The following is an 18,242-nucleotide window of genomic DNA, read 5'->3' on the forward strand; positions in this document are numbered from 1 at the left end:
GGTAGATCCAGGGTTAGGTATAGTAGTGTAGTATTGTGGAGGAGTCTGAATGGTAGATCCAGGGTTAGGTATAGTGAACAGGTCTCTCCGGTCCACTCATCAGGACAGATACAGACTCCACTCTGCAGCTCACCACCGTTGATACAGACCAGAGGAGAGATTGTGGTGGGAGAGGGGAGAATGATACTAGTGATAGGGATAGAGGTAGGGTAACCAGTCATTGGAAGACCAGTAGTATTTAGGTAAACAGTAGTTTGAGAGTCAGTAGCTGGAGAGTCAGGCGTTAAAGGGGCAGTAGCAGTTGGGGTAGTTTTGTCAATGGTGGTTGGAATGGCAGAGGATGTGCTGAGATCCCCCTGTAGTAAAAAGACAGTATAAAAGATAATTAATTCAGTAAACCACATTAACGAGGATACATGGTGTCAGTTCCTATAATCATAGCAGATGATCCATGCTGTTCCAGTTTCATTGTCTGCATCAGTGTAGAAATGTTTTCTACTGTACTTTATGAGAGAAAGAAATCTTTATCACTGCCAATAAACGGTTGACAGCAAAGACTACTCTGTTATCAACTGTATCTGAGACCTGACAGTAGTCGATTTACAGTCAATAGTGTCGGCATTAAAAAAAATCTGAAACAATGTCTTCATAGACACTAATACAGTTGAAGTCGGAAGTTTACATACTGTACACTTAGGTTGGAGTCATTGTCATTTTTCAATCACTCCACAAATTTCATGTTAACAAACTATAGTTTTGGCAAGTCGGTTAGGACATCTATTTCGTGCATGACACAAGTCATTTTTCCAACAATTGTTTACAGACAGATTTCACTGTATCACAATTCCAGTGGGCCAGAAGTTTACATTTACCAAGTTGACTGTGCCTTTAAACAGCTTGGAAAATTCCAGAAAATTATGTCATGGCTTTAGAAGCTTCTGATAGGTTAAATACCATAATTTTAGTTAATTTGGAGGTGTTTCTGTGGATGTATTTCAAGGCCTACCTTCAAACGCAGCGCCTCTTTGCTTGACATCCTGGGAAAATCAAAAGAAAATCAGCCAAGACCTAAAAAAATAGAATGTCGACCACAAGTCTGTTCATCCTTGGGAGCAGTTTTCAAACGCCTGAAGGACCACGTTCATCTGTGGAAACAATAGTACGCAAGTATAAACACCATGGGACAACACAGCCGTCATACCGCTCAGGAAGGAGAAGCGTTCTGTCTCCTAGAAATGAACGTACTTTGGTGCGAAAAGTGCAAATCAATCCCAGAACAACAACAAAGGACCTAGTGAAGATGCTGGAGGAAACAGGTACAAAAGTATCTATATCCACAGTAAAACGAGTCCTATATCGACGTAACCTGAAAGGCCGCTCAGCAAGGAAGAAGCCACCGCTCCTAAACCACCATTAAAAAGACAGACTACGGTTTGCAGCTGCACATGGGGACAAAGATTGTACTTTTTGGAGAAATGTCCTCTGGTCTGATGAAACAAAAATAAAACTGTTTGGACATAATGACCATCGTTACATTTGGAGGAAAAAGGGGGAGGCTTGCAAGCCGAAGAACAACATCCCAACTGTGAAGCACAGGAGTAGTAGCATCGTGTTGTGGGGGTACTTTGCTGCAGAAGGGACTGGTGCACTTCACAAAATAGATGGCTACATGAGGGAGGAAAATTATGTGGATATTTTGAAGCAACATCTCAAGACATCAGTCAGGAAGTTAAAGGTTAGTGGCATATGGGTCTTCCAAATGGACAATGACTACAACTATAGTTCCAAAGTTGTGGCAAAATGGCTTAAGAACAACAAAGTCAAGGTATTGGAGTGGCCATCAAAGTCCTGACCTCGATCCCATAGAACATTTGTGGGCAGAACTGAAAAAGCGTGTGCGAGCATGGAGGCCTACAAACCTGACTCAGTTACACCAGCTCTGTCAGGAGGAATGGGCCAAAATTCACCCAACTTATTGTGGGAAGCTTGTGGAAGGCTACCCAAAAGGTGGGACCCAAATTAAACAATTTAAAGGCAATGCTACCAAATACTAATTGAGTGTATGTAAACTTCTGACCCACTGGGAATGTGATGAAAGATATAAAAGCTGAAATAAATAATTATCTCTACTATTATTCTGACATTTCACATTCTTAAAATAAAGTGATCCTAATTGACCTAAGACGGGGAATTTTAACTAGGATTAAATGTCAGGAATAGTGAAAAACTGAGTTTAAATATATTTGGCTAAGGTGTATGTAAACTTCCGACTTCAACTGTATATCCTTCGCAGCAAAAAGACTAACATCAATCAATCATTTAAGAAAAACTCAACTTAAATTCATAAACCAAACTGTAAAAACAGTAAGGTTATATATTGGTTATAATCAATTGATAAGTTAAATGTATCATACTTCTTTGCATATCGGAAGGGAAAGCAACTTTCCAATACAGTTCTCCATCATACAAGAAACGTATCATCATCATCATAAACTGAGTATACCAAACATTAGGAACAACCCTACCCCTTAGCCCTCAGAATAGCCTCAGCTCATCAAGGCATGGACACTACAAGATGTCAAAAGAATTCCACAGGGATGCTGGTACATGTTGACTCCAATGCTTCCCACAGTTGTATCAAGTTGGCTGGATGTCCTTTGAGTGGTGCACCATTTATGATACACACACAGAAACACTTGAGTGTGAAAAACCCTGCAACGTTGCAGTTCTTGACACAAACCGTTGAGCTTGGCACCTACTACCATACCCCGTTCAAAGGCACTTGAATCTTTTGTCTTGACCATTCACCCTCTAAACAGCACACAAACACAATCCATGTCTCAATTGTCTCAAGGCTTAATAATCCTTCTTTAACCTGTCTCATCCCCTTCATCTACACTGACTGGAGTGGATTTAACAAGAGACATCCATAAGGGAAAAGAGCAGGTGTTCTTAATGTTTTGTAGAGTCAGTGTATGTCTGAACATCTTAAATCACCCTGAATTAATCAAATATATAGCAAGTCTTACCTGTAGCAAAGACAACCATAATCCATAGCTCCTTCATCTCTGCTGTTACCAGTCATCCAGTGTCAGCAGACTGCACATTATTAGACTGTCTGTTGGTCTTATGCTGCTCTCCACCTATTACAGAGTCCGCAGTGACGTACAGGTACCAGTTAATGATTTAGTGTTGAATTTAAGGGGGAAGTACTGTACATTGGCTCCAACACAACCAACGTTGTCAACAGGATCAGTAAAGACAAAGAAGAAAATTATTTGAAAATAGATCATTTATGACTGGATGAATAAATTAGATAGACATGGATGGATACTGTGAGGACCAGTCAACCAATAGAGTTAACCTTCTCTATGCAAAACCTTAGTTGCAGCTGGGAAGGTACAGCACATGTTTTGGTAAACAGACCTTTTTTGAACTAGAGCATGTGTAAAAAACAATGATGGAACTGTCTTGGAGGTCTGGATTAGAATTTGAGGACACTAGAGGGTATACTAGTGAGTTTCCCAAACTGGGTGGGTGTTGAAAATTCCACATAAGGCCCCCAAAAGGCTAGGGCTGGCTCACTGCATGTGTGGGAGCCACTACCCTCCTGATGAGTTCAGATTTTTTTGTGTTCCCCACTCCCATCAAAGTTGTCCATCACTGTTCTAGTTTGAATTTCTACCATATTTATTATTCCAGTCATTTCCATTCAAATCAGTGAACAAGTGCTAACTTGTGGAGGAAGGAGAGATCATTGGAACATATGACTGGAGGTACAGTAACTAGCATACTATCCGTTGGGGGACAGATTATGGCAGCCAGCTCCATAGATCAGGATGAGATATAAAAGGATGGGTTTCTAAAGGCAGCAGAGCAGGTCAACATTAAACCCTGGAGTCTCAGATAGACAACTCAAGTCTTAATCTGTCCACAGGCTCCAGAGCCAGGAGATGAGCTAATGAAGGTGAGGGTTTACCAGGTAGATGACAGGACAGCCTATTGGCCCTAATGAAGGCTCAAAGGCTGAACTCATTGTTTAAAAAAATAATAAAGAAACACTTTATTGAACTGTCACTTTTTTCCCTATAACAGTGGGCAAAATGTATAGCAGTTTTCTAAGAGTGTACCCCTTAATGAACCTTGTGAAAGAAATGAACCTTGAATTATTGAAATTAAACATACATAAGTGACAGTGAATATGCTCAAAGTGTTTTCATAAACATCTCTATTTATCTGCACAATAATGAGGAAGACTGGTGAACAGTTTGGATGGAACGTTCCACTGCCATAAATAAATCCTCATTTCGAGGAAGAGTTTGGCGCCACCACATGGCAGTAGAAGGTAGAAACAGAGGCTGCTTCAAAATCAAATAAAATTGTACTTGACACATGCTTCTAATCAACAGGTGTAGACTATCATCAGCGGTGCCTGGGTAAAATCACTGGGGAAGCCAAGCCCCTCCAACAACAGAAAAAGCCATATTACAACCTGTGTTGTGATAATTGTGCTATAACCTAATTCATATGCTTTGTGACCGTGATATATAGGTCTAAAGGCCGAGACAATAAGAAGACAAAGTGGCAGAATAAATTCAACCACACCTTTGTTTTATCACAAAACCAGATAACTCTGTCCAATGAAGTCCACAAAGCATATTGCGTGTACAGTAACAGTTGAAACAGTTAATGTTTCAACATTTTATGACCACTAAACAACTATTGAATTAGAACCAGTGTTACCGCAAGTCGCAAAGAAAACAGGAGCTGCCTCCACTGTTCCAGCACCATTTCAACTTCAACATTTGATCATTGAATCACCTCTGCTTTGTCTAATACAGTCACAACAAAAATATACCAAAACAATTTAGTCCAATCAACGTAAGCTCAATCCACTTGTTAAGAAACTAACTGTTAGAACTGTTAAGGCTCCATGGATTGATGAGGAAGTGAAAAACTGTATGGCTGAAAGAGATGGGGCAACAGGAGTGGTTAATAAGTCTGGCTGTACATCTGACTGGCTTTGAGTTGAGAAATTATGAGACGAAAATCAACAAAAAGAAGAAGAAACGTTATTATGAAGCCAAAATCAATGATATAAAGAAATATGGAGTACTTTAAATTATGGGCAGAAAAACAAATTCATCTCCATCTTTCATTGAATCAGATGGCTTATTCATCACAAAACTATTTGATGTTGCCAATTATTTTAATGATTATTTCATTGGCAAAGTGGGCAAACTTAGGCAGGAAATGCCCACGACAAACAGTGAGCCATTATGTTCATGCATAAAAAACAAATAATGAAATAAAAGCAGTGCAAGTTTGAATTTTGTAAAGTTAGTGTGGGAGAGGTAGAAAAAGTATTGTTAACGGCCAATAATGACAAACCTCCTGGTTCATTAGCAACCACAGCTAATGAAGTCACTGAAACCATTAACAGAGAGTTGCAGTCTGTTTTGGAATGGGTGGCCTGTTATAAACGGGACATCTCTAAAACTAAGAGCATTGTATTTGGTACAAACCATTCCTTAAGTTCTAGACCTCAGCTGAATCTGGTAATGAATGGTGTGGCTGTTGAACAAGTTGAGGAGACTAAATTACTTGGCGTTACCTTAGATTGTAAACTGTCATGGTCAAAACTTATGGATTCAATGGTTGTAAAAATGAGGAGAGGTCTGTAATAAAGAGATGCTCTGCTTTTTTGACACCACAGTCCAAAAAGTACGTTCTGCAGGCTCTAGTTTAGTCTAATCTTGATTATTGTTCCGTTGTGTGGTCCAGCGCGGCAAGGAAATACCTAATTAAGCTGCAGCTGGCCCAGAACAGAGCATCACGTGTTGCTCTTAATTGTAATCAGAGGGCTATATAAATATAGATACTATGCGTGCCAGTCTCTCTTGGCTATGACTTGAGGAGAGACTGTCTGCATTGCTTCTTCTTTTTATAAGAAACATTAATGTGTTGAAAATCCCAAATTGTTTGCATTGTCAACTTGTCAACAGACATGCCACCATGGGTCTTTTCATAGTCCCCAAATCCAGAACAAATTCAAGAAAACGTACAGTATTATATAGAGCCCTTATTGCATGGAACTTCCTTCCATCTCATATTGCTCAAATAAACAGCAAACCTGGTTTCAAAAAACAGATAAAGCAACACCTCGCGGCACAAAGCCTCTCCCCTATTTGACCTAGATAGTTTGTGTGTATGCATTGATGTGTAGGCTACGTGTGCCTTTCTAAAAATGTATGGAGTATGTATGGAGTTCTGTCCTTGAGCTGTTCTTGTATAATGTCCACAAGGTTGCCCAAGGACTCACATCCAGTACCTAGATATAGTAATAAGTTATTGATTGTCGTTATTCATTTTTCTATTGAGTTATCAAAGAGTAACTAAGTTAGCTCGCTAATGTGCTGACCAGACCGCTCGCATGTTGATTTTGTCCACCCACACCAGACGTGATCAGGACACGCAGGTTGAAATATCAAAACAAACTCTGAACCAACTATATTAGTTTGGGGTCAGGTCGAAAAGCATTAAAAAGGTATGCCAATTTAGCTAGCTAATTTGCCCTGGGATATAAACATTGGGTTGTTATTTTACCTAAAATGTACAAAATCCTCTTCTACGACAATTAATTCACAGATAAAAGTTTGTTTCTAGTAATCTCTCCTCTCAACAAAGCATTACCACTACCAAGTGGAATGTGGACCTCAGTTCATCTATCAATCACCCATGTGGGCATACGCTCCTAAAAACCAATGAGGAGATGGCGCATGGGTATATGCTCCTAAAAACATTGAGGAGATGGCGCATGGGTATATGCTCCTAAAAACCAATGAGGCGATGGGAGAGGCGGGACTTGCAGCAAATCAAGCGTCACAAATAGAACCAAGTTCTATTTTAGCGCCTGGTTATACAGACGCTCATTGACGCGTGCGAGCAGTTTGGATGCAATGATTGAATAACATGTATGTGTAAATGTATTTTGCAATGCTCGCGCAGCATGTCAGGTGCTTTGCAGCTTCCAGTTTAATTTCCAAAATTAAAGTCTAGAAACTTTCATTAGATAACGACTTTATACCAGTAGATGGCGTAGTATAGGCTTGGGCCTTCAGCAAATGACTTGTGTGAGAATAATACTATAAAGACATAGAAGAGCCTTGTCTAGAATAACCACCTGAGCTGCAAAATAGAAAGTAAATATGATTTAAGCTAGGCCTATTCTGCTCACTAAATATGCAATGCTGTTGTATTATTTAATGGCCATATAACTGCATAATGTATTTGTATAGCCGCTTGGGACTACTGTGGTGATCATATGATCAACCGAAAGGTTGCAAGATCAAATCCCTGTGCTGAGAAGGTAAGTATTAGTTGTTCTGCCCCTGAACAAGGCATTTAACCCATCATTCAAAATAAGAATTTGTTCTTTACTTACTTGTCTAGTTAAATAAAAAATAAATAAAACATTTCCAGTATTTGGGAGCACGGACTGTAGGCCTTGTATTAGGCATTTTGACTGTTGTATTTGCAAATTCCACTCTGTATGTAGGCTCGTTATAGACATTTGCGTTACACAACCCCATTATGCAGAGGCTATATCCATATCAATGAATGAGACAAAAAAAATATTGATTAAGTCTTGGCTATAACCTGTCTTGAGCGAAATAGCCAAGGGGTCCCAAATGGTCAAGACTATCTATAACCTATTATTGCCAGATCTGTTTTCCTTATCAGCCACTGCATGTGCTTCTTCAACTATTTTGTAAATGATTTAATTAGAAACTCTTTCTAGAGAGCTGTGAGGGGAGGCCTATTATAAAAACAGTTATAAAACACAGAGTTCGAAAATTATTCCCCAAGACACCAGTACCCAAAATGATAGCCCAAATTGCAATGCCTACAAGTTGAAGGCTTATTTCTTTTCAGAAAGATAGGCCTAAATTAAACATTGAATTATTAAAGTGATAGGCTAAAGAACTTTGGAGAGTACATTATTTCAATAAACAAATGGATGACTGTTCTATTCTCTTCAATGTAGTTCCTATTGCAACTCAGACAAATGACAGAATTGATGACATACTGATTGACTGAACTGAATGAAGGATGAATTAAATGTTCAAAATGTTGGAAAGATGAGTTGTACGCATCATGCGCGCTCTGCACTTTATTTGGCTAGTAGGCAAATCAAATCAAATTGTATTAGTCACATGTGGCGAATACAACAGGTGTAAACCAACAATGCAGTTCAAAAAAATAAGAATAAGAAATGTAAAAAAAATAGTAGATCCCTTTACACTTGTGTGTATGAGGTAATAGTGGTGGAATTGTTAGGTTAAATTACTTGTTGGTTATTAATGTATTGTCAGAACTAGAAGCACAAGCATTTCGCTGCACTCGCATTAACATCTGCTAACCATGTGTATGTGACAAATAAAATTGTATTTGATTTGATGTTGGATGAGGCGGGTTGCAGGAAGGTATATTTAATTTGAAAATGGAAAAAGAGATTTAAATACAGAAAATATTTAGACGAGACAAAGACAAACACGTCTTGCTTGGATTGGAAATCATCAAATTAATTGGCTGCAAGTTCAACCTGTCAATATCTCATAGACCGAGAGCATCCTGACTGGTTGCATCACTGTCTGGTACGGCAACTGCTCGGCCTCCGACCGCAAGGCACTACAAAGGGCAGTGCAAATGGCCCAGTACATCACTGGGGCCAAGCTTCCTGCCATCCAGGGCCTCTATAGCAGGCAGTGTCAGAGGAAGTCCCTAAAAATTATAAAAGACTCCAGCCACCCTAGTCATGGACTGTTCTCTCTGCTACCGCACGACAAGCGGTACCGGAGCGTCAAGTCTAGGTCCCCTCATGTGCCTGACATGCCTCCTCTACACTGTCTAAAGCTATTTTCTGAGAGATTGTGTAAAATAAAATAAAAACATTTCTTTCACTAAGGACACTGAAACAAACATTTTTATTCTCACTAAGAATACTGAAACAAGAGAATAATCAGATTTATTCAAAACAGTCAGCATTCATAAAGAACATAGGTACATAAAGTATATACAAACATGTACATGGTCAAAACATTTTTGGACAATAACACTTTTGATAGATATAAATGGTGTGTGTATAACTATAGGCAATAATGGAGGTCTATGAGATATTGACAGGTTGAACTTGCAGCCAATCAATTAGATGATTTCCAATCCAAGATGGCGTAGCAGCAAGACGTGTTTGTCTTTGTCTCGTCTTTGTCCCGTGTAAATATTTTCTGTATTTCAATCTCTTTTTCCATTTTCAAATTAAATATACCTTCCTGCAACCCGCCTCACCCAACATGGTACGGATCTGCTATTTTTTTTTTAGACCTTATAGCTGGAACCTCAATCGGAAGCTAGCCTTCAGAACCTGGCCAGCTAATTAGCTACTAGCTATTTAGTAATTGTTAGCCACTTTAGCCCGGATAGCCCGGATAATATCTGCCAGTGTCACGAACTTCGTCAGGGAAATGACCTGACCAAGGTGCAGCATTGTGAGCGTACATTTGCTTTATTAAAGAATGTTGTCAACACAACAAGAAACACCAAAAATGAACGTGAAGCTTACAAGGGCTATACAGGCCACTAACAAAGACAACTACCCACAACTAAGGTGGCAAAACTGGCTGCCTAAGTATGATTCCCAATCAGAGACAACGAAAGACAGCTGCCTCTGATTGGGAACCACAAGAAATACAGAAATACAAAACATAGAATGCCCACCCCACATCACACCCTGACCTAACCAAATAGAGAAATAAAATGGCTCTCTAAGGTCAGGTCGTGACAGCCAGTCTGCACAGCGCGATATCAGTCCTGAGCATATCGGACTGCTCACCGGATTCCTGCCCCAAGCTCTGGACCATTACACCGGATCATCGCAGCTAGGTAGCTGCTACCGAGTGGCTATCGTGGCTAATGCCCTTGTCCAGAAGCAAGCAACAGTTAGCCTCGAGCTAGGCCCATTCCCCCACTAGTAGTACACCAACTACAATACCTCTCTTGCCAATTGGCCTGGACCCTTTGTCGACACAGAGCCCCGCCAATCCATCACGACTGGTCTGCTGACGTATTTCGGCCGATGTGCTCCCAACCGGCCTCTGCGTCGTTGATGTCGGTGAGGACTTCTTTGTGTTTATCTGTCGGCCCAAGCCTCGAACTCAGGCCCTGTGTGTAGCTAACTGACCCTCTCTGCCCATTCATTGCCATTTGCCCATTATTGTTGTCTTAGCTGTTTACCCATTGTTGTCTTAGCCCTCCCAATCAACACCTGTGATTGCTTTATGTCTCCCTCTAATGTCAATATGCCTTGTATACTGTTGTTTAGGGTAGCTCTCATTGTTTTGTTTTACTGCGGAGCCCCTAGTCCTGATCTACATGCCTCGGTTAGCTAGCTTGACCACCCCTAGCTTAACTGGCGCTTCCAGAGATGCAGCCTCTCTCATCGTCACTCAATGCCAAGGTTTACCTCTACCGTACTCGCACTCTACCACGCCCTTGTCTGTGCATTATACCCTGAATCTATCCTACCATGCCCAGAAGTCTGCTCTTTTTACTCTTTGTTCCAAACGCACTAGACGACCAGTTCTTATAGCCTTTAGCCGTCCCCTTATCCTATTCCTCCTCTGTTCCTCTGGTGATGTAGAGGTTAACCCAGGCTCTGTGTGTTCCCAGGCGCTCTCATTTGATTACTTCTGTAACCGAAAAAGCCTTGGGTTCATGCATGTTAACATCAGAAGCCGCCTCCCTAAATTGCTTTATTCACTGCTTAAGCACACTCCACCAACCCTGATGTCCTAGCCGTGTCTGAATCCTGGCTTAGGAAGGCCACCAAAAATTCAGAAATGTCCATCCCCAATTACAAACTTTTCCGTCAAGACAGAACTGCTAAAGGAGGCAGAGTTGCAATCTACTGTAGAGAGAGCCTGCAGAGTTCTGTCCTACTATCCAGGTCTATGCCCAAACAGTTCGAGCTACTAATTTAAAAAATCCATCTCTCCAGAAATAGTTTCTCACTGTTGCCGCTTGTTAAAGACCCCCCTCAGCTCCCAGCTGTGCCCTAGACACCATATGAGAATTGATTGCCCCCTATCTATCATCAGAGTTCGTACCGTTAGGTGACCTAAACTGGGATATGCTTAACACCCCCCTAAAATCTAAGCTAGATGCCCTCAATCTCACACAAATGATCAAGGAACCTACCAGGTACAACCCTAAATCTGTAAACATGGGCACCCTCATAGATATCATCCTGACCAACTTGCCCTCTAAATACACCTCTGCTGTTTTCAACCAGGATCTCAGCGATCACTGCCTCATTGCCTGCGTCTGTTATGGGTCCGCGGTCAAATGACCACCTCTCATCACTGTCAAAAGCTCCCTAAAAAAACTTCTGCAAGCAGGCCTTTCGACCTGGCCCGGGTATCCTGGAAGGATATTGACCTCATCCCATCAGTTAAGGATGCCTGGTTGTTCTTAAAAAGTGCCTTCCTCACCATCTTAAATAAGCATGCCCCATTCAAAAAATGTAGAAGTAAGAATAGATATAGCCTTGGTTCACTCCAGACTGCCCATTGACCAGACAAAACATCCTGTGGCACACTGCACTAATAGTCCCCACGATATGGAACTTTTAAGGGAAGTCAGGAACCAATATACACAGTCAGTTAGGAAAGCAAAGGCTAGCTTTTTCAAATAGAAATTTGCATCCTGCAGCACTCATTCCAAAGAGTTTTGGGACACCAAAATCCATGGAGAATTAGAGCACCTCCTCGCAGCTGCCCACTGCCCTGAGGCTAGCTAAAACTGTCACCACTGATAAATCCACGATAATCAAGAATTTCAATCAGCATTCCTAAACGGCTGGCCTTGCTTTCCACCTGGCTACCCCAACCCCGGCCAACAGCTCTGCACCCCCTGAAGCAACTACCCCCCCCCCCGCTTCTACTTCACCCAAATCCTAACAAATCAGCTGGGCTAGGCAATCTGGACCCTCTCTTCCTAAAATAATTCGCCACCATTGTCGCATTTACTAGTCTGTTACAACCTCTCTTTCGTATCGTCTTAGATTCCTAAAGATTGGAAAGCAGCCACGGTCATCCCCCTCTTCAAAGGGGGAGACACTCTAGACCCAAACTGCTCCTTACTTCATTTGCACACACTGTATACAGATTTTTCTATTGTGTTATTGACTGTATGTTTGTTTATCCCATGTTTAACTCTGTGTTGTTGTTTTTGTCGCACTGCTGTGCTTTAACTGGCCAGGTTGCAGTTGTAAATGAGAAGAATTGTTCTCAACTGGCCTACCTGGTTAAATAAAGGTGAAATAAATGTAAAAAATTGTGAATAACTATGTGAAAATTAACCCTTTAAGAGGCAGCTCAACTGAGCAGTTGACAACCAAATTAAATGAAATTAAACATATGCATTTTATTTACCATATTTTATCATGCAATTTATTACAATTATCATGTGGTATTCATTATTGGACTCCTATATTCTTTTTACACAAACATTCATAGATGTGCAGGTCAGCGAAGACATGAACGTGAGCAAATCCTATCCTGATTGATCACACTTTTTCAGTACTAATTGTGTTTAAAATAGGATATGACATCACAGTACAATGTTGCTGACCTCAAACATAATTTTGGCATCATGAAATTACTGATGTTGCTATTTATTAATTTGAGGTACTCTTGAAAAATATGCTCTACCAGGCAGTTGAGATGCCCATTAAAGGAATGCTATTTAGACAAAGCTAGCTATTATGGACAATAAAGAAATATTCTTATGGGATTTTTTTTGTCGATGCAAATCCAAAAATATTTTCATATTGATAGCAACCTGTTATCTTCAACTTGTTTCACAAATGTTTTCAGGACATGTCATTTTACAGGTATTATGAGCATATAAACAGTAAACATGAAATTACATATATATGAATACTCGTATATTGACACAAATGTATCATATTGAAATCAGTCATCATTTATCTTGGCCTGTCTTCCATTATAAGTAACTGAAGCAGACATGACATTAATTAATGCACAATGATGTACAGATGATTTAAGAAGCATATGTAAAATCCAATACAAAATAAGTTTAACCTAATCGGGCAACTCAGTCTGGTACAGATGTTTGCGATCAAATACAGATTATTTATGGCCTATAGGGCTAGGGGGCAGAATTTTCACATTTGGAAAAATAGCGTGCCAATTTCAACTTCCTACTACTCATGCCAAGAATATAAGATATTCATATTATTCATAGATTTGGATTGAAACACTCTGAAGTTTCTAAAACTGTTTGAATCATGTCTGTGAGTATAACAGAACTTATGTAGCAGGCAAAACCCAGAGGACTAACTGTTCAGAATTTTGCTTTTTTTGCCTCTCTCTGTTCCCTGACTTGGATCTATATCAAGGGATATTTCTTAGGAACCTGTTTTCAGTTCCTACCGCTTCCACTGGATGTCACCAGTCTTTGGAAATTGGTTGAGGTTAATCCTTTGTGCAATGAAGAAGTAGGCCAACTAGGAACTGGGTACACTTTTGTGAGTTGTGCAAGATGTGAAAAGTGGCGCTGGTTTGTTTTCATTCCTGTATTGAACACAGATTGCCCCGTCTACAATTTTATCAATTATTAACGTTTAAAAATACCTAAAGTATTATTACAAAAGTAGTTTGAAATATTTGGCAAAGTTTATAGGCAACTTTTGAAATATTTTGTAGTGACGTTGCGTTTTTTGTAAGCTGTTTTTTTCTGGATCAAACGCGCTTTATAAATGGACATTTTGGATATATATGGACGGAATTAATCGAACAAAAGGACCAATTTTGATGTTTATGGGACATATTGGAGTGCCAACAAAAGAAGCTCGTCAAAGGTAATGCATTTTTTATATTTTATTCCAGCGTTTTGTGAAGCGCCTGCAGGGTTGAAATATGCTAACCCAGTGGTTCTTAACCTTGTTGGAGGTACTGAACCCCACCAGTTTCATATTCGCATTCACCGAACCCTTCTTAAATTGGAAAAATAAAATATGATTTTTTCAAATTCAAAACATAGGTATATATTTTACTGGTGCACAAAATGAACCGTGCATCAACACCACTGTGTTCAAAGAACAAAATCATCAAAACATGATTTTCTGTCACGAACCTCGCCGAGGATGGTGCCTCTTCCTGTTCAGGCGGGGCTCGGCGGTCATCATCGCCGGCCTATTAGCTGCCATCGATTTCCTTTCCGTTTGTGTTGGTTATTGGGTAATTGGGTACACCTGTTTTGTATTAGGGTTTGTTTGTAGGTTATTTAAGGGCACTAGGCCCGCTGGGTATTTGTGCGGGCTTGTTTTTTGTTACTCTGTGTTGGATGATGTTATTTTGTTCATATCCTTATTCGCCGGACTATTTCTGTCCTATTGTTTGGACTGGCAACTGATATACGCCCTGTGTGTTGGCGTAACCGTTTTTGTTGCGCTGGGGAATAAATTTGACAAAACGACTGAAGCCTGCTCTCTGCGCCTGATTCCACCCACCACTCCTAGTTATCGTAACATTTTCACACAAAAACAAAAACATAATAATGAATATTCACTGCAAATCAGTGTGACTTCTGCTGTTGCCTTTCAGAGACCAGTTCAGAAATGCACGGCTTCAGCTTGGCAAGTGCCACTCTCATGTCATTATCACAAATGAGTCTGTTCCTTTTCTTCGTTTTTATGTCCAGCATCCTCGAAAAAGATTGCTCGCAACGATATGTTGTAACAAACGGTATGAAAATCTCCAGAGCTTTCTTAGCAATAACAGGGTACGTTACCATTTGTTGACACCAAAACGTTGAAAGCGTTGTTGTTCTGAAGAGTTGCTGGTGAACCTGGCTCTGCTGAATTTCAATGATTTCATCGAGGTATTCATCATTGACATCTGTCGTCTCAACACTAAACGTGAACGGCTGTCTCACCCATGCTGGATATGACTCTCGTAGGGAAGTTTCCGTCGAGAGACTTTGCAAGCTCACCTAAGTGCGTGGCAATTGCTTGCTTCAGTTCCGCGGGTACAGAAATGTCTCTGATTCCAGATACATCTTCGATCTTACTTACAGTCATCCAACAGGGGAAAGTTTGCGAAGTTATCGTTCTCTGTTCGTCGTTTCCATAACGGTAGCTTTTTTTTAAAAGCCTTCAGGTTTTCCTCCGCTTCGATGATGTTGACTCCACCGCCCTGCATCTTTTGATTGAAATGATTGAGAGCTGCGAAGATATCAGCCATGTATGCTAAAATGCGAATGACCTCAGAATTTTTTAAGCAATCTGCATGACAATGTTGGTGCTCTTGCAAAAACAGGGCTAATTCCACACGCACGGCAAAAACACGATTCAGCACCTGTCCCCGGGATGACCAGAAAACGTTAGAATGGTACAGAAGTATCTCGAATTCAGAGCCCATTTCTTTACACAGCTCATTGAAGATGCGGTGCCTCAGAGCACTAGTTGGCACATAGTTCACGCATTCCACTACAATTTGTAATACTTCTACCAGTTTTGGAGGCAAGGTTTTTGTTGCCAACGCATGCCTGTGCAGAATACAATGCTTAACAATGATGTGTGGTGCATCGGCTTTCACTAGCGCACCAAAACCAGACTTTCTTCCCAGCATGACTGGAGCTCCGTCCGAACAAACTGCAGAAACCATATCCCACGAAAGATTGTTGTCTTTGAAGAATTCATCCACAAGTTTCTTCACATAGGCTGCCTTAGTTGTTATTGTAAGAGGCTTACAAAATAAAACAATCTTCCTTTATCACGTCGTCTTTCACATAGCGCATGAGTACAGCAAGCTGGCTTAGATTGGAAACGTCTGTGGTCTCGTCGAGTTGAAGGCTGAATTTTGCCGGGCTTGAAATCAGATCTGCAACTACTTGAGCCAAGATGTCTTTGCTAATGTCCTCCATTCTGTCGCTGATGGTGTCATTTGAAAGAGGAATTTGGGACAGCCTCTTTTCCCAGCATGATATTCGCCATCTTCAACACAGCTGGTTTTATGAGTGTTTCACCAATGGTGTGTGGTTTGGTCAGCGGGGTGGTGGCACCGGGATCCTCATCTCTCCCAAGTGGTCATTCTCTCTCTCTCCCCTTACCCATCTATCTATCGCCTCCTTTGAATTCCATGCTGTCACAGTTACCAGCCCTTTCAAGCTTAACATCCTTATCATTTATCGCCCTCCAGGTTCCCTCGGAGAGTTCATCAATGAGCTTGATGCCTTGATAAGCTCCTTTCCTGAGGACGGCTCACCTCTCACAGTCCTGGGCGACTTTAACCTCCCCACGTCTACCTTTGACTCATTCCTCTCTGCCTCCTTCTTTCCACTCCTCTCCTCTTTTGACCTCACCCTCTCACCTTCCCCCCTACTCACAAGGCAGGCAATACGCTCGACCTCATCTTTACTAGATGCTGTTCTTCCACTAACCTCACTGCAACTCCCCTCCAAGTCTCCGACCACTACCTTGTATCCTTTTCCCTCTCGCTCTCATCCAACACTTCCCACACTGCCCCTACTCGGATGGTATCGCGCCGTCCCAACCTTCGCTCTCTCTCCCCCGCTACTCTTTCCTCTTCCATCCTATCATCTCTTCCCTCTGCTCATACCTTCTCCAACCTTTCTCCTGATTCTGCCTCCTCAACCCTCCTCTCTTCCCTTTCTGCATCCTTTGACTCTCTATGTCCCCTATCCTCCAGGCCGGCTCGGTCCTCCCCTCCCGCTCCGTGGCTCGATGACTCATTGCGAGCTCACAGAACAGAGCTCCGGGCAGCCGAGCGGAAATGGAGGAAAACTCGCCTCCCTGCGGACCTGGCATCCTTTCACTCCCTCCTCTCTACATTTTCCTCCTCTGTCTCTGCTGCTAAAGCCACTTTCTACCACTCTAAATTCCAAGCATCTGCCTCTAACCCTAGGAAGCTCTTTGCCACCTTCTCCTCCCTCCTGAATCCTCCTCCCCTCCCCCTCCTCCCTCTCTGCAGATGACTTCGTCAACCATTTTGAAAAGAAGGTCGACGACATCCGATCCTCGTTTGCTAAGTCAAACGACACCGCTGGTTCTGCTCACACTGCCCTACCCTGTGCTCTGACCTCTTTCTCCCCTCTCTCTCCAGATGAAATCTCGCTTCTTGTGACGGCCGGCCGCCCAACAACCTGCCCGCTCGACCCTATCCCCTCCTCTCTTCTCCAGACCATTTCCGGGGACCTTCTCCCTTACCTCACCTCGCTCATCAACTCATCCCTGACCGCTGGCTACGTCCCTTCCGTCTTCAAGAGAGCGAGAGTTGCACCCCTTCTGAAAAAACCTACACTCGATCCCTCCGATGTCAACAACTACAGACCAGTATCCCTTCTTTCTTTTCTCTCCAAAACTCTTGAACGTGCTGTCCTTGGCCAGCTCTCCCGCTATCTCTCTCAGAATGACCTTCTTGATCCAAATCAGTCAGGTTTCAAGACTAGTCATTCAACTGAGACTGCTCTTCTCTGCATCACGGAGGCGCTCCGCACTGCTAAAGCTAACTCTCTCTCCTCTGCTCTCATCCTTCTAGACCTATCGGCTGCCTTCGATACTGTGAACCATCAGATCCTCCTCTCCACCCTCTCCGAGTTGGGCATCTCCGGCGCGGCCCACGCTTGGATTGCGTCCTACCTGACAGGTCGCTCCTACCAGGTGGCGTGGCGAGAATCTGTCTCCTCGCCACGCGCTCTCACCACTGGTGTCCCCCAGGGCTCTGTTCTAGGCCCTCTCCTATTCTCGCTATACACCAAGTCACTTGGCTCTGTCATAACCTCACATGGTCTCTCCTATCATTGCTATGCAGACGACACACAATTAATCTTCTCCTTTCCCCCTTCTGATGACCAGGTGGCGAATCGCATCTCTGCATGTCTGGCAGACATATCAGTGTGGATGACGGATCACCACCTCAAGCTGAACCTCGGCAAGACGGAGCTGCTCTTCCTCCCGGGGAAGGACTGCCCGTTCCATGATCTCGCCATCACGGTTGACAACTCCATTGTGTCCTCCTCCCAGAGCGCTAAGAACCTTGGCGTGATCCTGGACAACACCCTGTCGTTCTCAACCAACATCATGGCGGTGGCCCATTCCTGTAGGTTCATGCTCTACAACATCCGCAGAGTACGACCCT

Source organism: Oncorhynchus masou, chromosome 7 (genome assembly GCF_036934945.1).
Source record: "Oncorhynchus masou masou isolate Uvic2021 chromosome 7, UVic_Omas_1.1, whole genome shotgun sequence".
Lineage (NCBI taxonomy): Eukaryota > Metazoa > Chordata > Actinopteri > Salmoniformes > Salmonidae > Oncorhynchus > Oncorhynchus masou.